The sequence below is a fragment of the Fistularia commersonii genome, chromosome 28, assembly GCF_037954325.1.
Source record: "Fistularia commersonii isolate RoL2024-O1a breed Wild chromosome 28, RoL_Fcom_v1.0, whole genome shotgun sequence".
NCBI lineage: Eukaryota > Metazoa > Chordata > Actinopteri > Syngnathiformes > Fistulariidae > Fistularia > Fistularia commersonii.
This window is the reverse complement of record NC_141311.1, coordinates 9,717,501-9,732,622: the sequence shown is the minus strand read 5'-3', so window position 1 is coordinate 9,732,622 and position 15,122 is coordinate 9,717,501. Positions and strand designations below refer to the sequence as shown.

Below are 15,122 nucleotides of genomic sequence, written 5' to 3'. Positions count from 1 at the left end.
ACTCCTAATCGCTCCCTCGGCTCCATATTCAGACTTGCACCGGAGTTTCCCGGCACTTCTCGAACTATCTTGGCTCTCGAGGTTCCTGCCCCCCACGACTCTGCCGGTATACATTTACTTTTTTTTTTTTTCATCTGCTAATTTGATTAATATCCTCTGTCGTGCAGTTCAGATTAAATATTCAGACTTTTTACCATAAAGAAGTACATTTAGGGATAGCAGTGTGATAAGCATTATTATTATGCATTTTTCCTCTCTACGAACCCATGCCGGTGTTTATTAGCGACGTTGCGGCTGAATAGATGTGTCGACGATCTTTAAGCTCCTGCTAATAGAAATTACTCTCATCGCCGCGACGTGGCACCATTTTCTACAGGGATAAAAATGAACGGCTTAATAATTTGGAATTAAGACCTTTTTTGTGCGAGAATATAACAGAGATTTCCCGCGACGTTATTTGTTGCCATTATGCTATGAACACAAAACTGAAACGAGATGTCGGGGCTCGCCCCTCGCGAAACCGTTCATTCTAAAAACGTTGTCAGCAAATGAATGAATAAACAGTTAGTTAAGAAAATAGTCTGACTGTGTGTGCGCGCGTGTGGCTGTATGTGTAAAAGTGCTCGCAGACAAAGAGACTAATCCATTCGATACACCTAATTGGATGTTTCACTGACTGAACCTGCGCTCGGCTCCTCCTATTTCGCCGCCTCCTTCTACATCTCTGTTTCCCCTCCGTACCTGGAAGTCATCTTTACGCGGTAGAGGGGATCTTCTACCCTCCGCCACCATCTGGACCATCCCACGTTCATATAGGTCGCAACCTCGTCTCCCGGCCGGCGCCGGCGCTTCTTCCTTCTTTCTGTTTTTTTTCTTTTTTGCGGTTATGCATCACTTCCTTCCGAGGCCGTCCGGGCCGCCCGTCTGGGACGTAGCTGTCGCGCTCATCAGCCCGTGACCGACCGATGGTAAACAAACAGGCCCCGCTCCACCTTTTTGGGTTAGCGCTACTGTTGAGACTGGCGATGCGGGGGGGTCGGGGGGTGACGGGGTACGAGGCAAAGATTGAACACAGGGGTATTAATGACTATTGACTGGAGGTAATAGCTTTTGCAGAGCTCGGCCTGCAGGTTGTTTCAATTCGGCCTGTCCCATAACAGCCCTCGGACATCCTCTCAGCGAATAAATAACCTCTGGTGAGGAAACAGCGGGCAGATGGACCGTATATCTCTGTATAAACACACCGGAACGCTCGTGGACGTGCCCGGACGCCGACCGCTCTCCTCTCTACGGCTATTTCCGTCTCGCTTTCACCGGTAGCGAAGGTGGCAGCGGCCGTTCGCGGCTCTGAATAATCCATAACGTGGAACAGGAAGCAGAAGGCCGGCCAGGAACCCTGGGATATCGAGAGGGGTGGGGGGGGGGGATCAGCGCTGCAGAGTGGGACCTATTTACAGACCTGTAGTACCAACACACACACACATACACACACACACACACACACAGCCCTTTACTTCTAACCACCACCACCAAACCACCGCTGTCAGAGTCGTTGAATCAGTGTGTTAGTTCCATTTGCATAAATATGGTTGATGCTGTGAGTGTGTGTGAGTGTGTGTGTGTGTGTGTGTGTGTTGGGGGGGGTTGGCAGAGCATCTGTGCCTTTTTGATGGATGAAGGGGGAGCGGGGTGGGGTGAGACTGGAGGGGTGTGGATGAGGGAAGGGGGGGGGGGGGTTACGCATGTCTTACGCAAGTCAACCTGCCTTGCGTGTATTTTTAATTCCAACAGTGTCCGGTCGATGGCAAGTTGAAACCGGGATTAGATTAGCCGCAGATTACGGGTTTGTCACATCCAGGACCCCCCCCCCCCCCTTGCCGGTTCTCTGTAATCCGAGGCGGCTCCACTCCCGGTACCCGCCTACAGACGGCCGGAACCGCCGCACAGATCACACACACATCAAATATTGATGGCAAACAGACACACGCCGGAGGATGCGGGGCACGTTGGGGCGAGCCGCCGGAGGATGCGGGGCATCCGGCGGGGATGGTCGGGGGGGCAGGGAGGGGAGAGGGGGGGACCACGGACCGACGTTCACCGCCACCGAACAACAAAGGGAAGCCCGCTTCCTACCTCGGAGCCGCAGGGACGCCGCCGAACCCCCCTCTCCTCCTCCGCCTCCTCCTCCGTCCGGTCCCGGTTCCCTTCGATCCAGGCGGCGGCGGCGGCGGCGGCGGCGGCGGCGGTCAGATGCGGCGCTGCTGAAGGGCCATGCCGCTCCGCCGGCCGCCTCCCCGAACACGCACTGAACCCAACCGACGCGGAGAGACGGGCGGTCCGATACCTCTCTCCCTCGTCCTCCTCCGTCTTCTCCTTTTATTTTTCTCCCCTCCTTGTATATTTTCCTCCTCTCTTCTCTCTGCTCCCCCTCCTCTCCCTCTCTCTCTCTCTCTCTCTTTCTGTGCTCTGAATACTAATACGGCGTCTCTCCTCTCACTGCCTCCACAGCTAAAGACACACTGATGTATGTGAGGTGAGAGAGGCAGAGGATGGATGAGTGTGTGTGTGTGTGTGTGTGTGTGTGTTGGGGTGTTCTGGGTAATGGTCTCTCTCAGCCCAGGGGGTACATCATGTGTTAGAAGGATCTTATTTGGTCTTGTTAGTGCCATGATTGGATAATAACACTCCTGCAGACCCCCCACACCCCTCCAAGGTGGGGTGATGCTAGAGATCTAGGTGGGGCTGGATTTTTTTTATTTTATTTTATCTTTTTTTCTGTTTTGTTTTTTGATAGCACTCGTCAGAGGAGGTTTTTTTTTTTGGTTTTCGTCTTGATCCAAGAGACTCTTCGGCCTGTGTGTAAACAGGTGAGTGTGTGTTACCGAAAACCACGCCGGGAGCAGCAGAGGAGCGGCGGGGCAGTGATCTAGTTAGAATGAGACTCGGTCTTATTGGACTGATGATTTGATTACGATGTTCCATCAGCCCTGCAGCGGGAGGGTAGGGTGGGGGGGGGGCGAGGAGAGGGGGGGGCGCATAAATATGTTTCTCCCTTTTTATGGTAACATTACCACCGATAGGCTAATGAGGATCCCCCGCGCGATTCAGCCGGCGTGTCAGAGTGCTTGTTTCAAAAATGGCATCCCTCAGGGCACCCTCTGCGTTCCTCGCCCGGCTCCCGTGGGCGACGGAGGCGGAGGGCGCTGCACTTTCAGGAAAGTAATTCAATTAGCGTTTCATTTGCAGAGAAAGAGCCCACCCCCCCCCCCCCCCCCCCCTGTGCCCCCGCTGAGGAAAACAACCCCGCTTGGTCACGAATGCTAGCGCAGAACCAAGCTTGTCGTGAAGTTAATGAGACGGGAGGTGGGAGTGTGTGTGTGTGTGTGTGTGTGTGTGTGGGTGGGTGGGGAGTCGCACAAACACACGCCACACGGGTTTGGACCCCTCACGCCGTCCCCCCCTCCCATGACGGGAGGCTTCACCTGTGCGGCGGCGGACCGAGCCATCGCTCAATCGGGCGTCAGATGGCAGATGGTCCAACACTGCGGTGAACCAGATTCTGATTGGTCGATCAAAATGGACGGCGCCGGCGATGCGGTGTGATGTCACACCACATAGGATTACCACATGCGATTCCGTTCCAGCGGTCCGCTGGGTTCTCTCATCGTGTTCTCTCAAGGTTCTCCATCTTCCCCCCACCATCCAAAAACAATCAGCAAGCTCAATGAAGGCTCTAATAAGACTCATGTATCATGGGCAATGTACAATATTACTTTTTCCCTCTTTAAACATGTGCAATATTACTTTAAACATCATGGGCTGATTTAGTTTTTTCATCATCATGTGCAATAATAATCTCAGCTCCATGCGTTATGAGAAATTCGATATCAGGTGCAATAAAAAACTCTCATCATCATGTAGTGTGGTAATGTTTTCATACAAAGTGCAGAATTTTCACTGTCATGTACAATATTACTCTTCACTTTTCAATTTTGGAGCCATCTGGCCCTAGAATTTCCTCCACGATTAAAAAACTTTTATCTAATTTTTTTTCTAAATTGTCCATAGTTGTAAATGGGAGCTTGAACAGTTCAGTGTCTCTGTGATTGACAGCTGACCTGACCGTGTTAAGCTCCGCCCCTGACACCGTGAGCAGGATCGTAGGTAAACAAAATGTAACATTCACAACCGGTCTAAACGTTATTCATATGAAATCAGTTAATATTAATATTTGCTTATCAGGGGTTAAGGATTTTTACCTCGGGTTTCTCCAGGACCACAATCCAGCACGTTCTCCTTCTCGGAGCCCACTGTGATGGTGCACGTTGGACCAAAGTACTGAACCAAGAGCTGGGGGTTCTGAAATCAAACAATAAGAAAAACCGACGCAGATCAACGACTGGTGAAACACAAATTTGAAGTAGACGGGTCAGTTTTCGACGCACATACGGGATCCTCTGCTAAGACCGCCGTCTCCTAGAAAGACGGCTCACCTTGCAGCCCGCGCCCCCCCCAGCCAGCATTTTTAATAAGAGATTCTACAAACATGGCTGACATGTGTTATAAGTCCTATTCTGATCAAACCGATGTGCGATGTCGACGCCGTATCCAGCGGCGCCCGGCGCAGTTAGAGATCACATCCATCAACGGGAATCTCATCAAATCTATAATTAGGAGCCGGTCTGATGAAGGGTGGAGGGGGGTGTAATCTGCGCGGTTAATGAGTCGGGAACATGTGCGGAACCCTGCTTTGGGTTCTCTGCTTGCGGCTGAGACGGCGGGCGGCGGCGGTTATGTAAGACAAGCCGTCCCTCTGCCCCTCAAGATGTTAGCTTCATGTGGCCTCGCGGAGGAGGAATTAAAACGGACCCACGCCACGTGCCTGCGCCGCCTTTGCCGCCATGATGTACAGCTAGGGTTTCTCAAGGTCGACGCCACCGACAGCCCCCCGCCACACACACACACACACACACACACATGCTCCTCGCCAGACGTTTCCCCACCCTTGGTCACCGGCGGCTGGCCGACACAGCGGCGGTGTCCAATCTTTCGGAGCCTAAAAGTAAATCCGGCCCACGTCAGCTCGGCTGTAGGGATGGAAGCGGCAGCCCTCGCATTTTAAAGGCAGCAGGCCGATGAATAAATCATGGCGCCGGCCGAGCGCGCGGCGTGGGGCACCTGTGCACGGGCGGGCCCGGGGCTTTCTCCCCGAGGAATGGATCAACTGACAGCAAAGGCGAAAAAAAAAAAAAAAACCTCAAACTGTCATTTATGAATTAAAAGCTCCCTGCCTGGCTCTTCACACCTCTCCAGCATTTAGACAGTTTCACTTTTTTTTAGATTTCCCATTGTTTTGCTAAGATGTAAATTAAATTGATAGATTTTACAAATAACAGACTGCCACCCGTCACCTCCTAGATGGTATCCCATTTTGTCGCCGGTTGCCTCCAGGAGTTTAACAGGACCCAACGCAACGGGAGGTCGTATTCTCAATGATCACCAACCCACTAAAAAGTTTCGCTGATGATTTGATGTTATCCTGGGCCTGGGGGGGCGGGGCATGTTTGGACCCCTGCGGTGCCGATGATTGACTGATAAATGGGAGTCAACAGTGACTTCTGTTCACTGTCACAGCAGAGCAGGGCGGGAGGCTGAGACGCACAGGGAGCGGCGGGCGTGGGGTGGGGGCCAGCATGGGGGGGGGGGGACAGGAGGGTTAAAGACGGCGAGATCTGGTGGGGCTCATAGAGTCCAGCCTGCAGCGGGGGGGGCGTCAGTCCAACCAGAGAAACTGTGTCCTTTTAAAACATGAACACAGAGAACGCGGGGGGTTGGGGGTGGGGGACGCCGACATGACAGTATCTTCCTTCCGCGCGGCGAATTATCCATTCCTGCAGGCGCCGACACGACGCCGAGGCGCCCGCTATCAGCCTCGCACATGATGAAGCCGCTGAAGCGTCTCAATGTCCGTTGACATGGCGAAGAAAGACGAGGGAATGAATACGAGCGAGGAAGAGCCTGCGGGGGGCCAGACGTCAGAGGAAGCGGGTCCGGGTTTTAACACGATCCGCCTGGTAAACATACCCTTAGGGCTCAGGAGAGACTTCTCTGGTGAGAACCATCATTTATAAGTATTCATATTTTATCATTCTCTCATAATGCCACATATGTAGTACTCCATGCAGCTCCAGGAAGTCATCGCGCATGTGGAAGAATACTAATGACAGCAGACGGAGTCGGAAATCACAAACCGAAAGGTCAGGAGGTTCCGCGACTTGGGAGAATTTAACGTTGCCAATTTTTTTTCGAATAATGTACCTTTCAATCCCAGCTGTCCCTGAGGTTGGGGGCGGAGCTTAACCTGGAGGGGTCACCTGTCAATCATCTAGAGATGACCAACCATTGACCCATCGGTGAGGCTACCGACTTTGTGGATCGCGTGAGAAAGATGGAGAACCTGGACAAAACCCAGGCGGGAGAACACGCAGCGAACACGCAGAGAACACGCAGAAAAACCCGGTTCACCACCGGAATGGTGCCAGGAAGCTTCTTTCCTTGAGGCGAGATGAAGACTCTCGCTTATATTTTCATATATTTAACCCTCTTGGATGTTTCTTTCATTACTGCCAAATAGTTACGCATTATAAAAACACACTATGACCTCTGACCCCACCATAGGCCGCCCCCCTGTCTAACACTTGGCATCACTGTGGAGGAGAACCCCTCTCAGCGTGCCCCGTCTTAACGTCAGCCAACTGCGGGGAGGATCCAGTTTGTTTCCCTGCGTGATCACATGCCTGCGGTCCCTCCCGGTGAGAACAGACGGGGGGCGTCTTTGTGTCCGTCTGTTCTTTCTTGTCTCGCCCAAAGGGTGCAGACTTTCAAAGTTCTCCCTCCTCCGCCGAACACAACCCGGGCGGAACGAAAGAAACACCTAGTTTAACTTCTCTGTTTTCATCACCGCCATCCCAGAAGCGGGTGACATTCTCAGGTATTTGACCAGATGATTAAAAAGGTTGTACGGGCCGGATTGCATTCAGCATCGGAAGATTAATTGCCATGGCAACCGCAGCGGATCCAGCCTTCTCGTCCACACGGATGGCCGATGGGGACGCAAACTCAACTCAGCGGCCAATTTGTTAGATGGTATTTCTGGTCCGGTTACACACCTGTTTCTGCGGTTCCACTTTCACGTTCTCCGATACGGCAGAACCATCTGATACGACCCAAATATTAAATATGGAGAAAACCAACGGCCTTTGTCCTTATCAGTGCGAGCGTTGCAATTCATGGCATTTTATGACATCGAAAAGTCCTACAACATTTAAATTTCCTGAGCAGACGACAACAGAAATGTTCCTGATGTCTTTTGACGATGCCATATTTAAGATTTTGTATTTGGTTGTTGTCTGTGTCAAGGTTTTGCCTATCGATCATACACAGACATCCAAACATTAAGTTCTGTATTCACACCTACCGGCAGTTTGGGGTCTTCAGTGAACCTGTTGGCTGTTTTTGGATTGTGGGGAGAAGAACCTGGAGAGTACCTGCAGAGAAGAAGAAAATCATTTATCCTTTTCAGCTTCACTCTGAAGAGCATGTCTATTAAAATGCACTGCATTGACTAGCGTGTTTAGTTTTTTTTCCAAAATAAAAAGACAGTTTTACTGTGAAAGGCACAGGAGGTGCTGTCTTGTTGGGGAACAAGATCTGATCCATGAAGCCTCTGCTCACCTGCCTCTGCTTCCTGCCACATGGTTTGCTGTGTTAGCTCTGTTATCTTAGCCACACAGTTAGCAAGCACTGAGAACCATGTCCTTCTTGTGTATCTGTGCCTGCTGGGGGCGCCGACGCCCATCTGTGGTGATCTTTCCTGGACCGGGCCATAGGCGGTGCACCCATAGGGGGTACTCTAGGTGCCAATCTGAGCCTGGACCAGGTTGCTGCTTTGCAGCGCACCCAGCAGGCCGAGAGAGGTGAACCGTCTCGCAGAGTCTCCAGAAAAACGTTTGTGAACACAAGTCAATGCATCAAGTAAGGCGTTTTAGGGCTGCACTAAAACACACTTTCTGTTTTAAAACGGAGATAGCGATGAAATAATGAGATATCTACTTATAATTCCTCAGCGACTTTATGAACGCTTCCGTCTGTCGCTCAGTTTGACCTCTTCACTTTTGTGATGGAAAAAGCATGTAATGTTTGATCATCATTTTCAGGCGCTTCTTTTTTCTCATTCCAAGGCAAGAAAAAAAAAAGTTATTTCATCTGAAAAAAAATCACACGAGTTTAGCTTGTATAGTTAAAAAGCTCTCTGGAGAGCCACGGTTCCTCGGTCTGAGCCGGTGCAAGTCCACCTGTCCAATCCAAAAAGTCAGCTGGAGCTCCAGGAGTTCTGGTTCTGGTCCGATCTGATCAGACTCCTCCTGCCGACGTTTGCACTTTCTTTCCTCAAAGTCCTCTGATCAACCTCAACCTCGTCAGGATCACCCGTTACCATGACAACTCCCTCAGAGGACCGATCGCCCACTTCATTCGCCTTCTTTCTTTTCTCCTTGCGCTGTCTTTCTCTATCATCTTTTTATTTCTATTTCTCTTTCCTTTTTTTTTTCGGCCGCGACTCCCGTTCACTCTTTAAAATGAACGGTCTCAACGGTCTTTGGTTTTTCAGGGACTTTCGCCGCAGAGAAGTAAACAACTTCAACCCTCGCAGGGGAGACGCAGACACGAAAACATCCCCACTGACCTCATAGTTGAAGTTACCAGAAGCAATGCTAATGCTAAAATAGCCTGACAGTGTTAACGCCATAGTGTTATCTATACATTTGAAACAAGTTTGATCGATCCTTGGGGAGATTGCTTTGGCTTTCCAATCAGAAATCTGACTTGAGGGGGCTGTACCCCTCGAAACATGCGTAACGCAGCATTAGCTTAGCCGCCGGCCAGGACTTCTGTGCGGCTTGCAGTGGCAGTGAAACGTAAAGGAAAGGAAAGAGCAAATAGGAGGAAAACAGGGCGTTCTTATGGGAGGAGTTGTATTTCTTTTAGAGGCAAAACGGGAAGCCCTTCTGTTTGATAGGACAAACTTCACTGTTGCATTTTAAAGCCGCTAACCTGGAGCGTCATGCATCCAGGTCCCTTTGTGAGTCTCCCACCCCTTCTTCCAGGCCGACACCGACGGCGGCGTGAACCTGCCCGATTGGATGGCCATGCCCGACACCTCCAGCACCCGCGTTGTGTCAGTGCAGGGGTGCAGGGTTCTTCCCGTGTTCTCCTACCACGGCTCATTCCAGGCTCTCCGTCTTCCTCCCACTGTCCAAAAACAGCTCATTGAAGACTCTAAATTGTAGATGTGAATGAGAAAGCTGAATGGTTGGATGAATTAGATGACTGACAGATGATCGGTGCAGGCTAAACATTACTCTATATCCAAAAATATCAGCTGCGGTTGGCTCCTGACCCCTCGCCACCGCCAAGTGCTCATCGAACAATGAATGAATGAATGATATTTACACCAGATGGGACGCGTGTTTGTGAATTCTTCAGGAACCACCAGGAGAGGTTGGCGTCACCGTGGAATGACGGTTCTTGCTCTTGCACATAACAAAGGGAAAAACGGGCGCCCTGCATCACGTGCTTCCATCATCCAAATCCATCATCTCCACATCATCTCCACTCTGGTCCAAGAGCCCCAGGTTCCGACCCGGGGGAGGTCGCGGGTTGTTTTCCAGCGTCCTGCAAGAGAAGAATCGTGCCCTGCTGCAGGGCTAAGCATCGAGCTCTCCTCGTTATCAACACTTTCACATCATTTGCTTAATGGGATGGTTATTTCCACACTACACACACAAACACTCAAATCCTAACATATCCAACGAATTCAGAAAAACATTACAGTGACGACGCTGAGAGCCGGTCCAGGCCGCCGCCCCCTCGATGGTGCGAGACGGCGAAAAGAAAACAGATAAATTTAAAAAGTCAGAAATTTTAAAAAATAATACCGCGGGGATATTTATGTGTCCGTCGCTTACGCTCCCGCTGACGTTCCTGGGCCGCGGTCACCTGTAAATCATCTGGAAAACTGTATTAAACTTTATAAAAGGTGTTACCTCATTTCTTTGAGTGGTCGCTCAGGCCCCCCTCCCTCTCCCCCGCTGCAGATGAGGGGGGGGGGGCGATGCCTGCACCCGTAGACGATTTATATCTGCCGTCTGGAGAATTCCGAGGCCTGCAAACATCAGTGTGTCGGCGGAGGGAAGCGTCTGACTCACCATCCAGACGATGAAGGAGACTCTGGTGCTATTTTCAGCAGCTCGCTTTTTTTTTTTTTTTGTTAAATTTTCATTTATTTATCTTCCTCTATCTGATATTTATCTGCGCGTGTTTTCTGACCCAGGGACGCCGGCATCTCCCCTCCCGTCCATCATCTTATCGGAGGTGTGAGAGCGTGCACGTAGGCACATTTCCCCACCGTAGAGCCCGATCCTGGGAGAGCGGCGCGAGTCCTGTGCCTTCTTTCTTTTTTTTTTTTTTTTTTTTTTTTCCCCTGGATGCTCTGCAGTGAAACGCCGGGCTCTATATTTCATGTCACTCCGACTGAAACGCCGCGGCTGTTGAGGCGACCACTTTAGAGCTGGATGCGCTCCACGTGCAGGGCCCCCGGCCGCCGTGCCAGCCAAGCACTTTGCCTTGAGAGAGGAATTAAACCCGCGAGGTTTTTCGGAGATAGATTAAACAGGGGAGGTGAGCTGAGGAGCCCCCCCCCCCCCCCCCCCCAGCCTCCCCCGCCTCGGGGGAGGAGCGGTGCCCAAATATGGAGGAGCTGCCAGCGCGGGGGTGAGGAGGACGGCCTCGCCGTGCACGGGGGCGTTTTTGCACGCATCCTGAGGATTTCTGTGCGTGGATCGATGAGATCCACGCTGGCCTGCGCATGCCGAAGCTGCGCGGCTGCAGAGACGCTGAATGGATTCTGTCGTGTGAATCCACAAGGCCGCACCCTCCAACTTTCCACGTGGTTTCACCTCTGCGTTGACCTGCCGGGTCACGGCGGCCCGAGGAACCAGAACCTTCCGCGCGGTTCTGTCTATGCATTCCATCCGGCTGGTTCTGGGTCACGGTGGGCCAAGGAACCAGGACAAGAGATGGTAAATGAAGGGATGACTAGGAGGGAGATCAAAAAACAGACGTCAGGAATCACAGAGGGAGAGCCTAAGAACAAGAACTGGACAGCGGGAACCAGAGATTGAGAACCATCGAGCAAGAACCAGAGGGTGAGAACCAGAAAACAAGAACCGGAGAACAGGAACCAGCGGGCAAGATCCAGAGAAAGGGGAAAAATGGAGTAGGAACCAAAAAACAGGAGCGATAACCAGAGAGAGGGAGAAATGGAGAGCTGGAATTGGAGATCCACAGCTGGACAAGAAGAACCAGAACCTGAAGTGTGGGAGCCCAAGAGTGAGAACCGGAGAAGAAGAACCAGAGCGCGAGAACCGATAGGTCTTTTTCTGTTTCGCGTTTGGTTTATCAAGCTAACAAGTCACAATCAAAAAGCAGACAATTAAATCTGACCATCAGACTGAGACTGGTGGAAATGGAAAGGGGGAGCGAGGGAGTGTTCGGGGGGGCGATGATGACCTGAGAGTAAATACCTGCTAGAGACATTCCTGGATCCATTGGCTTGCAGAAAGCCTGTGTGTGTGTGTGTGTGTGCATGTTTACGGGCTCTCCAGCAGGAGGCGCTATGTTGCCTCTACGCGACCATCTGGTTCTGGTTGTTAGAACGCGTGCCGAACGTATGTGTGACCCTTTTGCTGCCGGCATCCTCGTGACAGCGCACATACACCCAATTTCCACCCAACACGCGCTGAAAGGAAAAAGGAAAATCAGTTAACTGTCATGATTTAGATCGAGCATCCAAAGGTCGGACGGGTGTCGCGTCCTATAGCTCTCCACTCGTCAACGACATCATCAATTGAGATCACATGATCGGCCGTGACAGGTCTCCTTAGCGCTGGAACTGCAGGGTTTATTCACCATCCTGCCCACCGAGGCTCCCCACTGCACATGCACACACACACACACACACACACACACACACACACACACACACATATATATGATAAAGCTAGCCCTTCCTCTGAGTAGCCAGCTGCCCTCTCTTTAATTAGGCTAATTGAAATGTGAGAATAACCCTTTCCCTAATTGCTCATTATTTTGGGTAATTTGAAATGAAAAGCGTGCTTGTATACGCTGGGGTGCTGAAGTGCCGTCTTCCCTACCCACACACACACACACACACACACACACACACACACAGCTCAGGATGACCCACGTCATCCAATGCTGAAGCTTCCTGACAGACACGACGGTCAGACGCCAGGATGTCGACACGTCTAACCTCATATATGTTCCTACTTTCACTCCACATGTTAAGCTGCTCCCAGGCTTGCGGGGGCGGAGCCAATCCCAGCTGTCAATCACTGGCTTCGTGTTGTTTTATTATTCCTGCCTCCTCGACTCCTTACTATTTTGATGGAAAAAATAAATCCCTCGCTCTCCATAGTTAGGGCTACATGTGCTAATCCGGTCAGACGTGACCTTGTAGCTCTCCGGGACACGGCTAACGATGTTTTTCGTGTCGAGGTTCTACGGAGAACAGCCGCAGGTGGAATCCATCCACCACCACGCCGCGACACCGCAACCCCGACCCCCCCCCCCGCCGCAACAGAGTCAACATGGCTGACCTCCCCCGGCGGCCGCAGGTGCAAGGTGGAGGTTATTACCAGCAGCTGCACTCCCTCTAATTCACTTCTGCTTTCCATCAAGTTCCACCATCTCCAACAAATATGGCTTATATTAATGCAAAATGTCAGAAATTCCAGCTAACCGATTCACAACAGCAAGCTCATCCCACAACAATAACATCTGATAATCAGATATTTCCCGCCGCGGTATTTCATTGTGTCTTCAACCATTAAAATATAAGACTACATCGGATAAGGTGCTGTTTTCGGTTAAATCGCCAACAGATGCACAGACGGAACTGTGCGCGTGACTGATTTCAAAATTGACGGTTATTACCCCCAGGCTCGCTCAACCCCCGGTGATGCCGGGTGGAATCTGCGGCGGAGAAGTCGTGGTCGTCGGGGATCCTTTGACTCTTTTTTTTTTTTTTTCCATCCTTTGACAGATCACCGGATGACCTTTGACGGCGCCGGGATGCTCGTCGGTTTTTAAGGTTGTTGGGGTCGCAGGGGGTGTTTAAAGGTGCGGGGAGGGGGTTAAGAGGAAGCCTGCTGACACTCCGAAACAAATCGGAGACGGGTTTGCGCTCCGGGCTCGTGTACAGGTGGATGCTGTTTGCCCTGTTTCCCCGGCCCACTCCTGGCTCTCAGCTGTGACAGGAGCCTCCCCCGGGGGAGGAAGAGGAGGAAGACACGACTCCTGTCAGAAGAGCAGGTGGGGAGAGAGACAAAAAAAAAAAAAAAAAAAAGAGAGCTGGCATGGTGCATCTTGAGTGAGAAGCTAGGGGGGAAGCGGGGTGTTTGTGTATGTGTGTGTGTGTGTGTGACAGACAGAGAAAATGTTCATATGTTGTTTGTCTAAGTGACAAGGAGGTGAGTCATCCCCCAAATCCACCTCACCCTCCACCCCCGGGCTCAAACGCACAGACTCACACATGTACTAATGTGCCAAGCCGAGCGTGCGCACAAATTTACACACCGTCTCACACACACACACACACACTCACCTTCTATCTGTGTGTGTGTGAGTGAATGTTGGGGTGAGGATCACCTGCTCATCAGTCCCCTCATGATGTCCCTGCTTGCTGTTTGTCAACAGAACATGTTGCCTCTGACTTCCTCATTAACTTCTTGAAATGTAACGACATCTGACTCCTATTAATTACGACCGATGTTTTTTTTTTTGCAAGGGTTCTCCATGGCAACCGAAAGTTCTGCCGTCACCACCTCGCAGATGAGGGAATCAACCCTTCCTTTCCCATCGTGCCCACACGCCGGGGCGGAGGAGTTCAGCTGCTGGTCCTCTGGCTCCCCCTACTGGGGGGCTTCTGGTCACACCTCCTCTTTTTTTTGGAGGGGGGGGCGCTTCCGGTGGCGTCGGAGGTCACCTGTCACGCGACCTTGCTTTTAAACGAGTGAATTTGAAAGTAATAAACATTCCTGAGCTACGCACACCTCTTTCACAAAAAACACAAATTCGTTATCTCACTAAGGCGGGGCCTGAACTGTCAATCACAGAGACCTGCAACGACCTGCCGTGTAATTTACGCCCTGTGTTTCAAAAATGTGCAGACCTCGATCGATAAACGGGGACTTTTCAACGGTCGATTCCACGATAACTAATCACCGATCAATAATCAGCCTAACCCGAGCGGCCCGGGTTTGAATTCTCAGACAAACCAGGGTTTGTTGCATGTTTCCCTCACATCTACTTATCAAATATCAGATAAAAGCAGAAAAGGCTCTGAAACACTTTCAGAGAGAGGGGGCGGTTCCACGGTATTGATCGATAAGGCGGGAGGTTCTCGGCATCTGATCGATCAGAAAATGGGCGTGATTTTAAGGATCCGGAGCAGCAGACGGGTCTCGGCTCTGACCTTCTGATCTCAGCAGACCGGAAACGCTCATGACTCATCGCACCGTCGCAGATTTGAAGATGTTCTTTAGAAGCCTGAACAAGACAACCGCCATGGGGCACACACACACACACACATAAACACACACATATGCACATGGGTAGCCTTGTTTTGTATTGCAATGATGAAATGCCAGACAACAAGGGTAACAAACATACTTTTGATGACCCTTATCACTGCAACCGCCACATCCTGGTACTTTGCAGGCCTTCCAGTACCGCGCTGATCACTGCAACCGCAGGTACTCTGCTTCCTCCACATCACGTGACCACAGAGGACAAACACCTCCGGGTCCGACGGCCTCCCGTTCCGCCCCATCCCCACCCACCAGGAGCTGTTTGTCAGAAGTTTGGATGGAGGTCAAGCCAACCCCTGCACCCCAGCCCCCCCCCGCCGGCGAAGAAGCATCTTTGAAGGTGAGCGCCATCGCTCAGACTTTGTGGTAATAAACTTTTTTTCTTTAAAGGGT

At 51.3% G+C, this 15,122-nt stretch overlaps 1 protein-coding gene across 1 annotated transcript in view; it reads right to left on the bottom strand.

Moving 5' to 3' along the window:
* The window catches only part of syt3 (synaptotagmin III), a 28,785-nt gene extending 26,392 nt beyond the window's left edge, over positions 1 to 2,393 (bottom strand). Inside the window, exon 1 of the mRNA XM_086175436.1 lies at positions 2,134 to 2,393. The gene's annotated coding sequence lies outside the window, so the exon portion shown is untranslated. The remainder of the gene's footprint in view (positions 1 to 2,133) is intronic.
* Between the last annotated feature and the right edge of the window lie 12,729 nt (positions 2,394 to 15,122).